This window comes from Podarcis gaigeae, assembly GCF_964106915.1.
Source record: "Podarcis gaigeae genome assembly, chromosome: 6".
NCBI lineage: Eukaryota > Metazoa > Chordata > Lepidosauria > Squamata > Lacertidae > Podarcis > Podarcis gaigeae.
Genome location: NC_139682.1, coordinates 14,224,177 through 14,241,404, shown reverse-complemented (window position 1 = coordinate 14,241,404; position 17,228 = coordinate 14,224,177). Strand labels below are relative to the sequence as shown.

The following is a 17,228-nucleotide window of genomic DNA, read 5'->3' as shown; positions in this document are numbered from 1 at the left end:
TCCAATCTTCCTCCACTGGCTCTTCTCCCTGATCTCGAATCCTGCCGGTCATTTCCGCCAATTCCATATAGTCCATCACCTTCATCTGCCATTCTTTCAAAGTGGGTAGATCTTGTGTCTTCCAATATTTTGCGATAAGTATTCTTGCTGCTGTTGTGGCATACATAAAGAAAGTTCTATCCTTCTTTAACACTGATTGGTCAACTATGCCCAGGAGAAAGGCCTCTGGTTTCTAGTTTGTCCACCTTTGGTCCCCACCCTGCACTCAGCTCTCACCTGTGGCTCCCAGAAGCTGCCAGCATGGAGCAATGGCCACAACCCAGAAAACAGCTTTTACTAGACAGCTAAACCAGGCGAGGGTAGCTGATAAGTCTCAAACCATCAGGGGCTTTTCCTGCATGCAAGACAGGCTCCAGAAGATTGAGCAGATGAGACCAAGAGTGGGTCCAATGGCTGAGAAGATGGCTTCTGTATGTGCTATAGAAGGGAATGAGGTGCAGGTGAACTTCCTCAACTTGGGAAGGCGGCCCATCTAGGAAAAGGGAAACTCTGATCCTAAACCTCGGCTGTCTTGCAGCATATATTTGGGAGAAGAAGGGACTAAGGGAGTGAAGCCTACACAAATCTGGAGTCCCTGAGACAGTTGGATTGCACCTTGTATGCTTCCTTCTGGCAACTCCTGCAGCCAAGCTGGTGCCAGACATATTGCTCTGCTTTCCTTTGGACCACATCAGTGAGGCAGAGAGTGGGGTTTTGTTGTCTGGGCAGTCCAGGATCTCCATACACACTGCCCGAGCTTGTGCCCTGGAGAGGTCACTTTGGTGCTGCTATCGCAGCGGTTTAACCCCCTTTCCCAATCCGCCCAAAGCACACTCCACTGTCTCTCGAGACAGACGGATGCCAGCAACAGTATACGTATGTTTTCAAACTGAAATCAGCAGTGCCTGTGGCGTACACAGCGTCTTTTGCTACACACTCTCAGTAGGAACATGCCTGCTATTATTTTCGTAGTCAGGCATTTCAATTGTGGTCCCAAAGTTCAATGGAATAATGAACAAAATGTGAGGGATGAGAGCCAGAAGATGTCGCAGGGAATCCTTGAAATCCATATTGTGCTTCAAATGGGACATTGTGAAAAGGATGAGGTCTCAAGGTCTAGCATGAAATCGGAGACAAAAGCGTAGAGAAAGTTCTTCACACCATCTCTGGTTTAAGCAAAAACTTCATCCATTTGTTTGTTCAAATTGAGATTGATGTTATAAAACACACACTGTCCTTCAGTGTTAGAAGGCAAATGGTTGGTGATAATGCAAGGGTGCTGATGACTGTATACACAGAAAAAGGACCCCATTCGTACCTTGATAGGATAATGTGTTGAAGCATCTGCTGGTTCCAGAAGAACAAAGAGAAGGAAATAATGGACCACTGACCTTTAGTTAGTGAGAGACAGGGGTTCATTCTGTAATGGAGTAGAAATTTGGCATTGTCAAAAATAAAAGATGCAAAGTTGTCATTTTAGCTTATCATTCTTGCCTTCTGGTTGACCTTAATAGGGCAAAAAATATTATACATGATAATGAGTGAAATACTTCAAGATGAATCATGCAGTTTTGTATCCAGAATTTGGCCAAAGGTAATTAACTGGCAGGGACGCGGGTGGCACTGTGGGTTAAACCACAGAGCCTAGGACTTGCTGATCAGAAGGTCGGCGGTTCGAAACCCCGCGACGGGGTGAGCTCCGGTTGCTTGGTCCCCACTCCTACCAACCTAGTAGTTCAAAAGCACCTCAAAGTGCAAGCAGATAAATAGGTACCGCTCCGGCTCGAGGGTTGCGGCACTCATCTCGCTTTATTGGCCGAGGGAGCCAGCGTACAGCATCTGGGTCATGTGGCCAGCATGACTAAACCGCTTCTGGCAAACCAGAGCAGCACACGGAAACACCATTTACCTTCCCGCCGGAGCAGTACCTATTTATCTACTTGCACTTTGACGTGCTTTCGAACTGCTAGGTTGGCAGGAGCAGGGACCGAGCAACAGGAGCCCACCCCATCGCGGGGATTCGAACCGCTGACCTTCTGATCGGCAAGTCCTAGACTCGGTGGTTTAATCCACAGCGGCACCCGTGCATTGACACCTAGTATCATTTATTTTAAGATGGCATGGGAGATTCCTATCATGACCCCACCCCCCATGATGGAGACATTTTGCCTCCATGAAACTGATGGGAAAGAGGCCTTTTTTGGAAATCATGGAAAGAGGACCAGCTGTTTCATTGCACTGGCAGAATGACAGCCCACACCTCAGCCTTCCTCACCAACTGCATATTCACTGACATTCACCTCCACAACCAGGATGCTGCAAAAGTCAGATGTACCCCAGCGAAAGGACTTACGCTTTGAATTCATCACGCAGTCCCTTTCATGGCCATGAATTCTGATGCATGCTTCAAGCACAATGCCATCGGGATTTGGGCAACTCGCCCACAAGGCTCTCCTGACTGACCGGTGGTTTTCAAACCCTGCCGCTTTGGGAATCTCTCATCATGTACCTGGTATTGATTTCGGCTTTCTTCCTAGTCACTGGACATCCTCGGAAGCTCGTCTACGCAATACATTTCCCCCAGCTGACCTCAAGCCACCTTTCCTAAAACCAAGCAGGCATTTGTGTCAATGTCAAATCAAAAACAAATACCAATCGATATTAATACTTACTTAAAAGGAGTTAAGCAAAGTCAATTAAGCTGGGAGGACAGGCTGTTTGTTTCCACAGGCCATCTTTATCCGTTTAGCTCAATTTAAATCCCGGATGCTAGGTTTCTCTCTTAATAAGGGCATTGATTTTTGTGTCACTCAGAAAACATACTGTCAGCACAATCCTTGCCATGTCTACTCAGAAGTAAGTCCCATTGTGTTAAATGGGAGTTACTCCTGGGTAAGTGTGCATAGGATCCCAGTCTGTATATTCTTGCTCTCACTCTCCAAATAAGCCTGGACAAGGCGTAAATTTTCACCCTACCATTACCATGTAGGTGTTAAACGTTCTTAATTAGATTTCCATTGCTACCCATCTCCCTAAATGTTTTCATTTAAAATTGATAGCATCTTTGGGTTTTGTTATCCTTGCGCAATGAGCAGGGGTGGGAAGAATAGGCAAGTGAGCAAACTTCCTGGACTCCAGGCCACCTCCAAAAACACATACAGTGGTACCTCGGGTTACATACGCTTCAGGTTACATACGCTTCAGGTTACAGACTCCGCTAACCCAGAAATAGTACCTCAGGTTAAGAACTTTGCTTCAGGATGAGAACGGAAATCGTGCTCCGGCGGCGCGGTGGCAGCGGGAGGCCCCATTAGCTAAAGTGGTGCTTCAGGTTAAGAACAGTTTCAGGTTAAGAACGTACCTCCAGTACGAATTAAGTACTTAACCCAATGTACCACTGTATTGGCCATTTAAAGTGGAATAAAATGCCCTGTTGCCCTACAACAACAACAACAGCAACAACAACAACAACCCCTTTTAAAAAAAAAATCCTGTTTAGGAAAATGACGTAAAGAACATAATGCTAGACTTGGGACAGAGGTCATTTCAGAGAACCATAATCAGACCTGAGATAGTTGCTAAGGAGGTTTCACAAACTGCAACCAATGTACTCCAGGAGTGGTAATCCTATCAGCTTCACTTTAATTTGCATGTTCCAAAGCACTTCACCGAAGTGTGGTGCAAAAGAACAGGGATAAGTGTCATAGCATCACCGCAATAAACAGCCTTGTACCATCAATTCCTTTCAAATCATTATATCACAATTCAAACAGTTCGTTTCAGATATACTCACAAAACAACATTTTGAATTACAAAACAGATGGCATGTTTAAAACACAGTATCATTTGCTATTATTTATCAGTTGTTAAAATATATGAACCAGTTTCAAGTGTGCATTCATTTACTTCCCCTTTTGTTAAGTGTCTCTGCTTATTTGGGGAGTGGGAAGCAGCCAATCTATTCGTTTTCCCCCTTGAAAATGTATATGCTCTCTGCTTTCATTTGATACCCCATTAGTCTCTCTATGACTGCAGTAAGTGACCTATCAGATTATCCACAGCTGGCTTTCCCTGCATATTTCTTTGCTGTTTTCACCCTTTCTGCTTTCCCACATCCTCCATTTTATCTTTTAATGCAGGTCTCTGCTAGATTTATAGAAGGAAACAGACAACATTTACAGAATTCAGAAAGTCAAAAAGGTGAAGGCTGCAAAGGGAAGCCATTGGTGCAGGAATGAAATGCCCCCCCCCCCGATTCAGATGTATACACACAGACACACAGACACACACACACACACACACACACACACACACACACACACACACATATATATAGTATTTTTCGCCCTATAGGACACACTTTTTCCTCTCCAAAAATGAAGGGGAAATCTGTGTGCATCCTATGGGGCGAATGCAGGCTTTCGCTGAAGTTTGGAGAGCGAGAGGGGTCAGTGCGCACCAACCCCTCTCGCTCTCCAGGCTTCAGGAAGCTATCAGCAAGCCTGGGGAGCCCACGGGAGTTCCCGCAGGGCTCCCTAGGCTGCAGATAGCAGCCTGCTGCCCGGAGCGCAGGGCGCACTGAAGCCGCGGCTGGGGGGGGAATAATTTTTCTTTTCTTTATTCCCCCCCCCCAAAAAAAAACTAGGTGCGTCCTATGGGCCGGTGCGTCCTATAGGGTGAAAAATACGGTGTGTGTATACACACACACATATCCTTGCTGCGATGCCTTCACAGTCACAGCACCCCTTTTTTGCTCCCCAAAAACCACAGACATGGGAAAGGCAACTATTGATTTCTTATTGGTTTTGCTTTTCCATAAATTGTATATTCTATGAAATATTATAATCATAGAATTGTAGCGTTGGAAGGTACCCCAAGTCATCTAGGCCAACCGCTGCCGTAATAATGTATTACATGAGTCCCTGCCTGCTGTTTTTTCTTTGGGTACAATGTATGTGCGTGTATTTTTCTTAAACATAAGTTTCGGGGGGGGGGGCTTACAGGTGACAAGAGTCTAATAAGTTTAAGCAGGACCTTTTTTTTTTTCCCTCAATGGGAACTTACCAAAAATTAGTTTTGGCACCGCTCAGATGGGTTCTGGAACCTCTCAGGTGGGCAACATTGCCTTTCTAAGAGATGTGATGAGTTCTGGCACCTCTTTTTCTAGAAAAATAGCACTGAGACTAAAAATAAATTAATCACACAACTGGTAAGCAGAGGGGTAAGCAATGTGGTTGTTAAGTTGTGGGTGAACATATCAGATGACACAGCGATTCTTCAAACAGCTCTTGTTTATTCACAGGCCAGGACAGAACTGAACTGAAGGGTTCAGTCAGCCTGCTTATATAGAGCTCCAGTACAACATAACTGTAACAACTTTCTGTAACTATCCAATCACTGAAGGTCACTTTCAATCCCTTATTTACATATGTGGACCTGAACTATCTGCAGTATCCCCCTGCTGGCCCAGGATGAGAACTTCAGTACATAACACTGGTGTCCTCTAGATGTTTTTCAGCTCCAACTCCCATCAGCCACAGCCAGCATGGTCAATGGACAAGGATGATGGGGGCTATCCAACAATATCTGGAAGACACTGCATTGGCTACCCCTCTGCTACAAGATTATGTTTCCCCACCTCTGCTTTAGAAAATAGAGTTGGGTCTGATTTAGAAAGGCAATTATGAGCTCCTTGAAGCCATTTGAAGATCATTGAGAAGCAGAAGTGGCTCACCAGGGGACATGTTGGAGCCTCTATATTAGCTCCCCATGATGTGGGTCAGTTGTTTACCAGGAGGCAGGCAGCAGGAAGGTCAGTGTGATGCAAACACACCAGCAGGAGCAGCAGATTGCATTGACAGTGCATTTGCAACAACACACCAAGCTTCCCATTGCCTTTCCCCTCCCCAACTTCTTCTGACCTGCTGCCAGGAAGATAGCAAAACAGAGCTCTACCCCATCCAGTGTAAAGGGTACTTCTTAGCCAAGGAATGCACATGGCAGAGAGTTAAGTCTTTATTGTCAATGATAACACAGTTGCTTCTACAGCTCTGTAGACCTATGCACACCCATCAAGGCAGCTATTTCCAGGTCCGTGCTCTATGGACCAGTTGCAGCAACTGGGGACCACTCTCCCTCCACCAGTTTATGTACCTTCCCGTGTGGGCTGCACACTCACAGTCAGAGACCAGCTCTTCTTCTTCTTCTTCTTCTTCTTCTTCTTCTTCTTCTTCCTCTTCCTCTTCCTCTTCCTCTTCCTCTTCCTTTTCCTCCAGCTCTGAAACTTCCCTTGCTGCAGATTCTTGCCTCCTGGCTGGTACAGGCCACCACAGCCCACTAACCCCCTCTTCCAAATCAGACTCCAGCCTCTCTTCCCCCAGTGCACAGTCAACCTGCCAGTCGCTGACACCCAGCAAGCCACTACCGAGTAGCAGCATAATAACATGGACGAGAGATGGTGCAAGACCATTGCACAGCTCCCCAGAAGTGGATGATCTACTGACTTCCTTGAAGTGTTGGTGCAAGCATTGTGGGTCAAGGTCACTGCCAGATCCTGTTCTCTGGAAAGCTCCACAGACTCATCAACATTGCTGAGTTCCTGTTGGTGAGTGTTCAAGTCTTGCTGTTCCTGACAGTTTTGAGCATCATTTTGAAGAGGTAACTAAAATAGACAGATTCACAGCATGTAGCGGACCATCTGCCTGTCTTGCCTTTGCTTGCTGCTATACAGAACTCTAGGAGTTGTAGCAGTGGGAAATGGGGGTGGGGTGGAAGGGGGCAGGGGTAGAAAGCATCGTTTTGGTCACATGCTTTGATGACTTTGGCCAGTATCCAGCATCGTCTAGCTTTGCACATGTTGGAAAGCTTTCAGTATTTGTCAGCTCATAAAGCCCATCTTGGAGGGGGGAGGCCAAGGAAGAGAGGAAAATAGACCCTTATTTGTTTCTTGCAGTGAAGGGAAATATGGTTTCTCTCTGCTCCCCCCCCCCCCGGTGTGATTTGAAAAGAGGGTCACTCCTCCCTGCATTGTTCAACTCTTGCTGACATTTCAAACCTTGGCTGGAAATTTCTCTTGACAGATTTCCAGTTCTGCCTGAGTTAGAATCAGCAGCAAGATCTACTCACACAGCAGAGATGGAGGACGGGCCTGTCAAAGAGAGATTGAAAATGCAAGTTTAGTGTTGTTCCTGAATTCTTTCTTTCACATGCATTTTTTCCCCCTTGAATTCTGCAGAGCGGCTTAGACTACACAAACAGGGCCAGCCCTACCAGTTGGCAGGGTTAGGCAACTTGCCCTGTGGCACCCTAAGCTAGCGCATTGCCTCAGGCAGCTAAACGTCTCCAGCTGGTCCTGGACACAAAGACTACTCTCTGTTATAAGTCACATAAGAACCCACTGAGTACAGGAGGGCACACAGAGTGCCAAAAACGTTCTGGGAAATGGTGGCAATTGAAATAGATTATTCCAGTGGAAAGCTGTAGGGGACTGCATTCTAGTAGTGAGCAGGGCTAGGGCCCCAAATGGGTGGTGGTACAAGATCCATCATAGATGCCAACTCTCTGGGGCCCTGGGCGCCTGAGCACCCACAAAAATTCCCCATTAAGGGGCCGAACACCCATAAATTTCAGTACGAGGGCCATGCATGCTGCATGGCACCCATGTCCCTGGGCATCCACAGTCATGGGGCCAAGCTGGCACTCCTGAGACCCATAAAGAATACAACACCCATGAGATCCACACAATCACACATGAAACACACACAGTCACCCCCACACATAGCTATTTTCCATGGAAGCAGAACCATTTCATTCTTAGTAACTCCACTCTAGTTTCCCTTTCCAGTTTCTCCATATCCTTAAAAAAAAAAATGTAATAACAAAACAAAGCTCTCCAACACCCTTCGTCTGTCCTGACTGAGCAAAAGGCAAAATTAGAGATCTCACCCAAATAATTCAAATAAGGTCAATATGCAGATGAGCTACAAGCCCTGCATTAAGGATAGCTAAAGCTTCAAACTTCCAAGCGCAATTTCATCCCCAAAATCGCATGCATAGGCTACATTCTGTATATTTTCACGGAACTCAAGTCTGCTGAGACATTTTCCCTCTGCTTTGATCTTGCAGAGGAAGGAACTGTAATTGCACACTTCGCACAACATCAGAACCCCTTTCCCTGCTTGCTGAACAGCTGGTGACCTGGAGAAGACCCAGAAGGCCAGATGAAATCTAGCTATAGGCCTGTATCTGGTCTGGGGGCCGGTGTTTTCTGACCATTGCTTCAATAACCATCCCTTTCCATGTCTTTTCCTTCTCTTGCCTAGAGCAGGTAGAAGGCACAGAGAAGGCAGCATCAAACACACCAGGCTATTCACTTCCCATTATGTCTTTCAGAAATAACCTTACATTTTATTGTTCTAATGAGAATGCACCGAGTGGAAGCACTGGTAATGGGGGAAGAAGACAAAGAAGGATAACAAAAATACATCTTTCAAAACAGATTACTGGGCAAACGCCTCATTGCCCAAATCTCCATCACAAGTGATAGTGCAGGAGCAAAATGAGACGAGGGATAGACAGCATGTGAGTTCTGAAGCTGTCTTGATCTGTGTCCTTTTGCGTCAGTGAAGCCAGTGTCCCCTTGATTTGTTCATCATCTGATGTTGGGAAATGCTCATAGAATCATAGGACTGTTGAGTTGTTAAGGGATCCCAAGGTCTGGTCCAACCTGGTCCAACCCCTATAATGCAGGAATCTGAAGGTTCCATGACAGATGGCCATCCAACCTCTGCTTAAAAACACCCAAGGAAGGAGAATCCACCACCTCCTCAGGGAGTCCATTCTATTAACTGTTTGACACACATTGAAATGGAAAGTACATAGCTCTATAATGTGTCTGTATAGTGGTACCTCGGGTTAAGAACTTGTTTTGCTTTGGTCAGACCACACCTGGAGCACCACAATTTTAAAAGGATATTGACAAGCTGGAATGTATGCAGAGGAGGGCAACCAAGATGACCAAGGGTCTGGAAACCAAGCCTTATGAGGAAGAGTTGAGGGAGTTAGGTATGTTTAGTCTGGACAGGAGAAGACTGAGAGGAGATATGACAGCCACCTTCAAATATCTAAAGGGATGTCACATGGAAGATGGTGTGAGCTTGTTTTTTCATGCTCTGGAGGCTAGGACACGAACCGATGGCTTCAAGTTACAAGAAAGAGATTCTGACTAAACATCAGGAAGAACCCCTGGACATGTGTGGCGGTCGGAGCACCCCCGGGACGTGCCCCCTGCCCCCCTGGGACGCTCGCCCTGCCCCACTGGTCCCACTAATGTATAACTTGTTAGGCTCTTCTTTGTCTCTTCTTCAGCTTCAGTGGAAATTTCCACGCCATGCATCATAGTACAGTGGTACCTTGGGTTACAGACGCTTCAGGTTACAGACTCCGATAACCCAGAAATAGTACCTTGGGTTAAGAACTTTGCTTCAGGATGAGAACAGAAATTGTGCAGCAACGGTGCGGCGGCAGCAGGAGGCCCCATTAGCTAAATTGGTGCTTCAGGTTAAGAACAGTTTCAGGTTAAGAACGAACCTCCAGAACAAATTAAGTTCTTAACCTGAGGTACCACTGTACTATTACTTCCCTTGATTGGGGCACTATACCTCCGTTGATGCAGCCTAGAATGGCATTCTTCAGTCCATGGGAATCACATACCCAGACTGGACTTCCTCCAGAGGAAAGATCCCTGGAGACTTATCACATTTGTATAATAATTGGATTTGTTTAAAGCTGAGCATAGCTGGAGTCCATCAACGTAATATTCTTACAAAAAGTACATCCACATCCGATCTCCACCAAGAGGCAACCTTGCATCCTCAGATTCTTATAATTTACAGCTTCTAGTACTCTCTCTTTTTCAGTCTCGTTGCAAATTGTAGGGGTTTTTGTGCTTGGCTATGCCTCTTCCCCAAAATGTGATTTTATTGTTTCACACCACACAGAGAGAGAGCTTATGTCATCTACCAACAGGGGTGGAAGTAATAATAATAATAATAATAATAATAATAATAATAATAATAATAATTTATTTGTACCCCGCCCATCTGGCTGGGATTCCCCAGCCACTCTGGGCAGCTCCCAACAAAGATGAAAAATACACTAAAATGTCACATATTAAAAACTTCCCTGAACAGGGCTGCCTTCAGATGTCTTCTGAATGTCAGGTAGTTGTTTATCGCTTTGACATCTGATGGGAGGGTGTTCCACAAGGCAGGTGCCACTACCGAGATGGCCCTCTGCCTGGTTCCCTGTAACTTGGCCTCTCGCAGTGAGGGAACCACCAGAAGGCCCTCGGAGCTGGACCTCAGTGTCCGGGCAGAACGATGGGGGTGGAGACGCTCCTTCAGATATACTGGACCGAGGCCGTTTAGGGCTTTAAAGGTCAGCACCAACACTTTGAATTGTGCTCGGAAATGTACTGGGAGCCAATGTAGGTCTTTCAAGACCTGGTTCCAAAAGGAATCCTGTACTGCCCCTATTGCCCAACTTCCAGAACATGCACTCAGAAAACTGGGTCTTCCCAATAGGACGCCTGGTGCAAACTAATGACTTCCTAAAAACCAATGCAACCCCCCCTCCCCACCCACATGACCTGGGTTGCTGTGCGTAAGAGAAACCTGGTGGACAAGCAGCGGCAAGGACAGGCCCATCTGCTTCATCCAACCAAGTCTCTGTTACACATGCCAGGTCAAGTCCTCCATCCATGATCAAGTCATGGATGGCAGTGGTCTTATGAATCATTGACCTGGCATTGCACAGCAGCACCTTCAGGTCATGTGGGTATCCCTTGCTGATTCTAGTATCCATCCGGTCAGGACCAGACCCGGAGGCAGGAATAGTCCTCAGACAACGACTGAACCTGCCTCCTCTGTAATGACATGGTCTGGTCTTAGCGTAACTCCTCCTCCTACCCGTGATCACTGAGATCGGTTGTCCCAGTGCATCCCCCCCTGTGGAACATGCCCCAGCCATTTTGTTGGCTGGGACCTACTCCCCAGCAGCCCTGAACCCTCCCCTTAAGAACAAAATTACACCTTAAAAAAAAACAAAAAACCAATAAAACAATACAAACAAAAAACAATAAAAATTACAAAAACATAGAATCAAACAAATTCCCAGGCCCAATAAACATCCATCCCACCCCCACCCCACCCCACATACAAAAAATTGTATGTGGAAGTGGGAAGTGGGGAAGTTTCACATTCCAGGGATTCCTGGTACAGTTCTCTGTACCAAGGAACTATTCCCTGAACATCCAGGGTCATGAAAAAGCCATGACATGGCCAGACCAGCACAGCTGACATTAGGGGGACATGTGTCCTACTTTACAGATGACCGTCTTCTGTTTGAGACAAGTTTAAATGTTTTTTTTAAAAAAGCAAGAAGGGAGAGTTAAGGGCCTTGAAATTGCCCATCAACTACACAACCTATTCAGCAGCCACAGAGGTTGCCTGGTCCCAGTCTTCTCCACTACATTGAGGTGGATTATATTCCTATTTAATTCCACCCCACATTGGAGATCCAGTGTGGTGTAGTGGTTAAGAGCGTTAGACTCGTAATCTGGTGAACCGGGTTCGCATCCCCGCTCCTCCACCTGCAGCTGCTGGGTGACCTTGGGCCAGTCACACTTCTCTGAAGTCTCTCAGCCCCACTCACCTCACAGAGTGTTTGTTGTGGGGGAGGAAGGGAAAGGAGAATGTTAGCCGCTTTGAGACTCCTTAGGGTAGTGATAAAGCGGAATATCAAATCCAAACTCTTCTTCTCTTCTTCTATTCAAATTACAGTAATTACTTCTGCTTTTGCGTTTATACATATAAATGTTATGCAGATGTGATGCATGTGATGCAAATGTATGTCATATTTTGTATCCTTTTGTTCTCTCCTTTTTTTGGCACCACATAAGCAACTACCCTACTTGGCCTCTGTGAATCAGTACGCAGCTGATACCCAGCTCTACCTCTCTTTTGAATCAGAACCAGTGAAGGCGGTGAAGGTCCTGTGTGAGTGCCTGGAGGTGGTTGGAGGATGGATGGCGGCTAACAGATTGAGGTTGAATCCTGACAAGACAGAAGTACTGTTTTGGGAGGACAGGTGGCAGGCAGGTGTGGGGGACTCCCTGGTCTGAAATGGGGTAACTCACAGCTGTCCATGGAGACGCAGGTTAATTCTGTGTCCAGGGTGGCTGTCTACCAGCTCCATCTGGTACGCAGGCTGAGACCCCACCTGCCTGTCTCGCCAGCGGTGCATGCTCTAGTTATCTCCCGCTTGGACCACAGCAATGCTCTCTACATGGGGCTACCTTTGAAGGTGACCCGGAAACTGAAATTATCCAGAATGCAGCAGCGAGACTGGTGACTGGGAGTGTCCGCCGGGACCACATAACACCAGTCCTGAGAGATCTGTATTGGCTCCCAGTACGTTTCCAAGCACAATTCAAAGTGTTGGTGCTGACCTTTAAAGCCCTAAATGACCTCGGACCTGTATACGTGAAGGAGCATCTCCACCCCCATCATTCAGCCCGGACACTGAGATCCAGTGCCAAGGGCCTTCTGGCAGTTCCCTCACTGCGAGAAGTGAGGTTACAGGGAACCAGACCAGAGGGTCTTCTCGGTAGTGGCACCCGCCCTGTGGAACGCCCTCCCACCAGATGTCAAGGAAATAAGCAGCTATCCTATTTTTAAAAGACATCTGAAGGCAGCCCTGTTTAGGGAAGTTTTTAATATTTAATACTGTATTGTTTTTAACACTTGATTGGGAGCCACCCAGAGTGGCTGGGGAAACTCAGCCAGATGGGTGGGGTATAAATTATTATTATTATTATTATTATTATTATTATTATTATTATTATTGACAAATAAAAATAGCACTGTCATGTTCGGTTCAACGAGAGAATGATTTCTTTTTCTTTGAGGCAGCAAGGGCTGTGGCATGTTCTCTCTCAGTTAGGGATGGGAGAGAAATTTGGTTCAGCTTCCGGGTTAGCGCCAACGACTAATGGCGGATTCCCTCCGAGCTCCGGAGGGAATCGGCTCTGTAGGAGACGGGTCCTGCCGCCGCGGCGACGCGGGGACCCTCAGAAACCACAGGCATGGAAGCCTGTGGACCTGGTGACTCGGCGGGCACCATTTGCGCCCCCCCGACCCGCAAAGGAGCCTTTTTAAAGGCTACGGAACGGGAGACGGGGTGAGCGGCGCGGTGCTGAGAGTCGACTGCTGCTCCTGCGGAGTGAAGCCGCATGCCATGGTCGGAGAGCGCTGACTTCTTCCTTTGAATAATCGGACTTCAAAATCAATAACCCGTGAGTAGTACGGAAATTGGACTTGAAAGGAAAAGGTTTTTTGTTTTTTTTAATTTGGCAGGACCAGGGAAGGTGCAAAAAGGAAGTCCGTCTCCCCGTCCTGTAAAAAATTTAAAGCAAGGACTAGATAACTAAGTTTGAGAGAACCTCTTTTTTCTTATTGGATAAAGTTACTAATTTCACGATTTGGCAGTATAATTATTTTTACTGGAGGATAACAGCCAATTTTGAGAGCTGAAGCGCCACCCCCCCCCCCCCGGACCCGGGAGTGATCTGCGAGAGAGCCTGCTGAGGAGATATAGAAGAGTTTGACAGCTGTCAAATTAGCTGTCAAAGCTGGAAAAAAAGAGAACTTTGTTTTTGTTATCTCTGCTGGTTATATTTGTTACAATATGGTAATAAATTGTTGAAAACAAGGAAGAATTGACACAAACTAACTTGACTTTTGGATTTGAACTAGAAGGGAAACTAAATAACCAGAATCCCTCTAGAGGGGGTTTTGGGACATTACAAGAATGGCTGAAGGAGAAAAAATACAGGTAGAACTAGACAGAGTGTTCTTTCTCTTGGGAAAGTTACAAGATCACAGTCATGTTTTGGCTAAAAATGTTGCAACAGTAAATAAATTCTTTGAGTTTGATAAGGACTTGACTCAGGAAGTTTATACAGCTGGACAAGAGGAGAAAACTGAGAACCTAGAGAGTGGAGAAAAAGATATATGTTCTTCCGGAGGAAATGGAAGGAGGAGATGAAATGCTGCAGATGACAAAGGCGAGCCAGAGGCCTGTTAAGATGGACATAAAGGAAAATAAGAACTGGATGATGAAAATCTGGTTTGAGCTGGAGAATGAAAAATGGAGAGATCTCCTTATGGGGAGATCTGAAGACCTATGGATTACAAATTTGATCAAGGTGGAAGTTGGAGCTTTTGGGACATTTGGACTTAGAAGGAGTGTGAAACAAGATTTGGGCTTCACTTTTGAATATAGAGGCCTGGCTGGAAGAAACATGGACCCTATTGGGATAGAGCTTCCCTATTGGGATAGAGCTTCCCTATTGGGATAGAGAGATTTGATGTTTAATATAAAGGACTACCAAAAAAACCGGCAGAGAGGAACTGAAAGAGAATTAAGAGGCTCGGACGTGAGGTCGCCAGGCTGATAGCTGATAGACTGATGGACATTTGCTGGGGATCGAAACCGGGAAAGGGAGGGGGTGGGGGTTTTGGGAATCCAAAGGGTGCACAATTATATTTTGTTTCTTTTTATTGGGTTGTGCTATTAGTATAAAAAAATTGGGGAATTCGTGAAAGGGAATCTGGGTCGAACTTAGAAAAGGGTTTTAAGAACGAATAGTGATGTATAATTATTGATGTATATAAGTTAAAATCGGTTAATTAAAATGAATTAAACATAATAAGGTTAAAAAATGGGGATAAGAACTTGTTGATCAAACAATTTGAACTGGAATACAAGAAGGGGAGGTGTGGGGAAGTCAGGGAAATATGTCATTGAAAATAAGGATTGTAAATTTATATGTTTTTTCTTTTTTAATTTTTCTTTCTTTTTTCTTTTTCTTTTCTGATTTTGTTTTTAATGTATTTTGGAAAATTTCAATAAATATCTTTTTAAAAAAGAGAGAAATTTGGTTCAGTTCACATTTAAAGGCGGATGTACTTAATTATCACTTCCTGTGTGCAAACCAAGTACAGCCATCCTTCAAAGTTCACACTGCTCTGAATTTTTCAATGCAGTTCTCCAGCCAAGCAATATGCACACAAATGCGCATATAATCAGAACGTGTGCATAAAGATGCACATATATTAGTGAAAGTAACATACAGATGTACATTAGGTTCAGGGAAATGTCTTGCAAATGTCCTGCAATAATCTGTATATTGGGCATGAATTGCATAGAAAAATGTGTATGTTAGGAGAAATTAGCACTACAATGTGCATGAATTTTCAGGAGCACTTTAAAAACACCATGCAAACTGCTACAACTGCGGTCTGTGTTTTGTTAGCCCTGAAATGGAAAAAGAGCAAGATCCCAACCAAAGAAGAATGGCAACTTAAGTTGACAGAATATGCACAACTTGCAGACTTAACATATAGAATAAGAGAACAAGAAGAACATACGTTTAAAGAAGATTGGAAAACGTTTATTGAATATATGGGAAATAATTGTGTACAGCTGAAAATCTTGGCAGCATTAAGATAAATTCAACAGTAGAAATAAGTTTTGATGGGTGCAATAATGGAATACTGATTGGTATAGTTTTTGTAAAATATGCAGGGATTTATGATATATAAAATGAACCATGGAAAAAGAAGGGAAGTCATTGATATCTTAAGGATGTAAAATGAGTATTTTAAATTGTAAAACAGAAAATTTAATAAAATATATATTTTTTAAAAACATTGAAATAAACCGTGGAAACTGATGTGGAAATGTGGGGTGGAATTAAATGTAGCACTAAGTGAGTTATGCACAAGCAGAATGAGGTTCAATCATGCAAGGGGATTTACCCTCCTTTTCCTCCTCCCACGTGTCCCCTAAACTTGTTCTGGGGTTTTCCCCAACTCTCAAGAGCAGATTTAAGGGGCGTGGGTGGCATATTGGGGGGGGCGGGGAGCAGAGGGTAATAATCCTGTTATATGAGTCCATGGAGCACTGAACTTATGACTGGAAAAATGAGAAACAGAAACTGAAGGCTACTGTCAGTGAAGGCTTAGGTTTAAAACTACCCACTGGCTTCCTGGTCCAGGATTGTACTGGCAGTCACTGCTTTTAACCAGCTTTCACTGTCTGCATTTAACTTACAGCCCTACTGGAACAGATGCCGAGCCTACGCAAGGCTCCATTCCACTCATCACCTGTCAGCATCAGTAAGCTTATTGTCATCAGCAGCCATTCTCTCCACTGTGGACCAGTTCTCTTTTACTAGTTGCTAAACATGTTTGCTCAGGATGTATTACTCATAACAAGCATATGTGGCAATGTCAGTACAGATGTCCAGGTCAGCTCCCCTGCAGCACTAAATCAGATGTCCAGCCAAGCCAAGCCAATCTTGAATGAAGATCAAGCGAAGGAAGATGTGGTTTGGTGCATGGCCCAGACTTGGGGTCTGAGAGCAATTTCCCCCAGAATTACTATTTTTCAACAGTTTATTTGGAAATAATTTATTATTTATTGAGAAGATGTGAGGATGAGTGCTTGTCTGTACTTTGAACATGGTTTATTTCTGCAGATCATGACATCAGTGCAGCTGGGAGAGTTTAATACAAAATGCATTGCCTTATGAACTATCAGCATGGATTTCTGAAAAATAAGTCATGTCAGACTAACCTGATCTCGTTTTTTGACAGAATTACAAGCCTGGTAGATGAAGGGAACACTGTGGATGTAGCCTACCTTGATTTCAGCAAGGCATTTGACAAGGTGCCCCATGATATTCTTGTAAAGAAGCTGGTAAAATGCGGTCTTGACTATGCTACCACTCAGTGGATTTGTAACTGGCTGACTGACCGAACCCAAAGGGTGCTCATCAATGGTTCCTCTTCATCCTGGAGAAGAGTGACTAGTGGGGTGCCACAGGGTTCTGTCTTGGACCCGGTCTTATTCAACATCTTTATCAACGACTTGGATGATGGACTCAAGGGCATCCTGATCAAATTTGCAGATGACGCCAAACTGGGAGGGGTGGCTAACCCCCCAGAGGACAGGATCACACTTCAAAACGACCTTGACAGATTAGAGAACTGGGCCAAAACAAACAAGATGAATTTTAACAGGGAGAAATGTAAAGTATTGCACTTGGGCAAAAAAAATGAGAG

At 45.0% G+C, this 17,228-nt stretch overlaps 1 protein-coding gene across 1 annotated transcript in view; it reads left to right on the top strand.

Moving 5' to 3' along the window:
• The first annotated feature begins 1,815 nt into the window (after window positions 1-1,815).
• Window positions 1,816-17,228, top strand: part of CIMIP1 (ciliary microtubule inner protein 1) — an 86,534-nt gene continuing 71,121 nt past the window's right edge. Inside the window, exon 1 of the mRNA XM_083744825.1 lies at window positions 1,816-1,828. The gene's annotated coding sequence lies outside the window, so the exon portion shown is untranslated. The remainder of the gene's footprint in view (window positions 1,829-17,228) is intronic.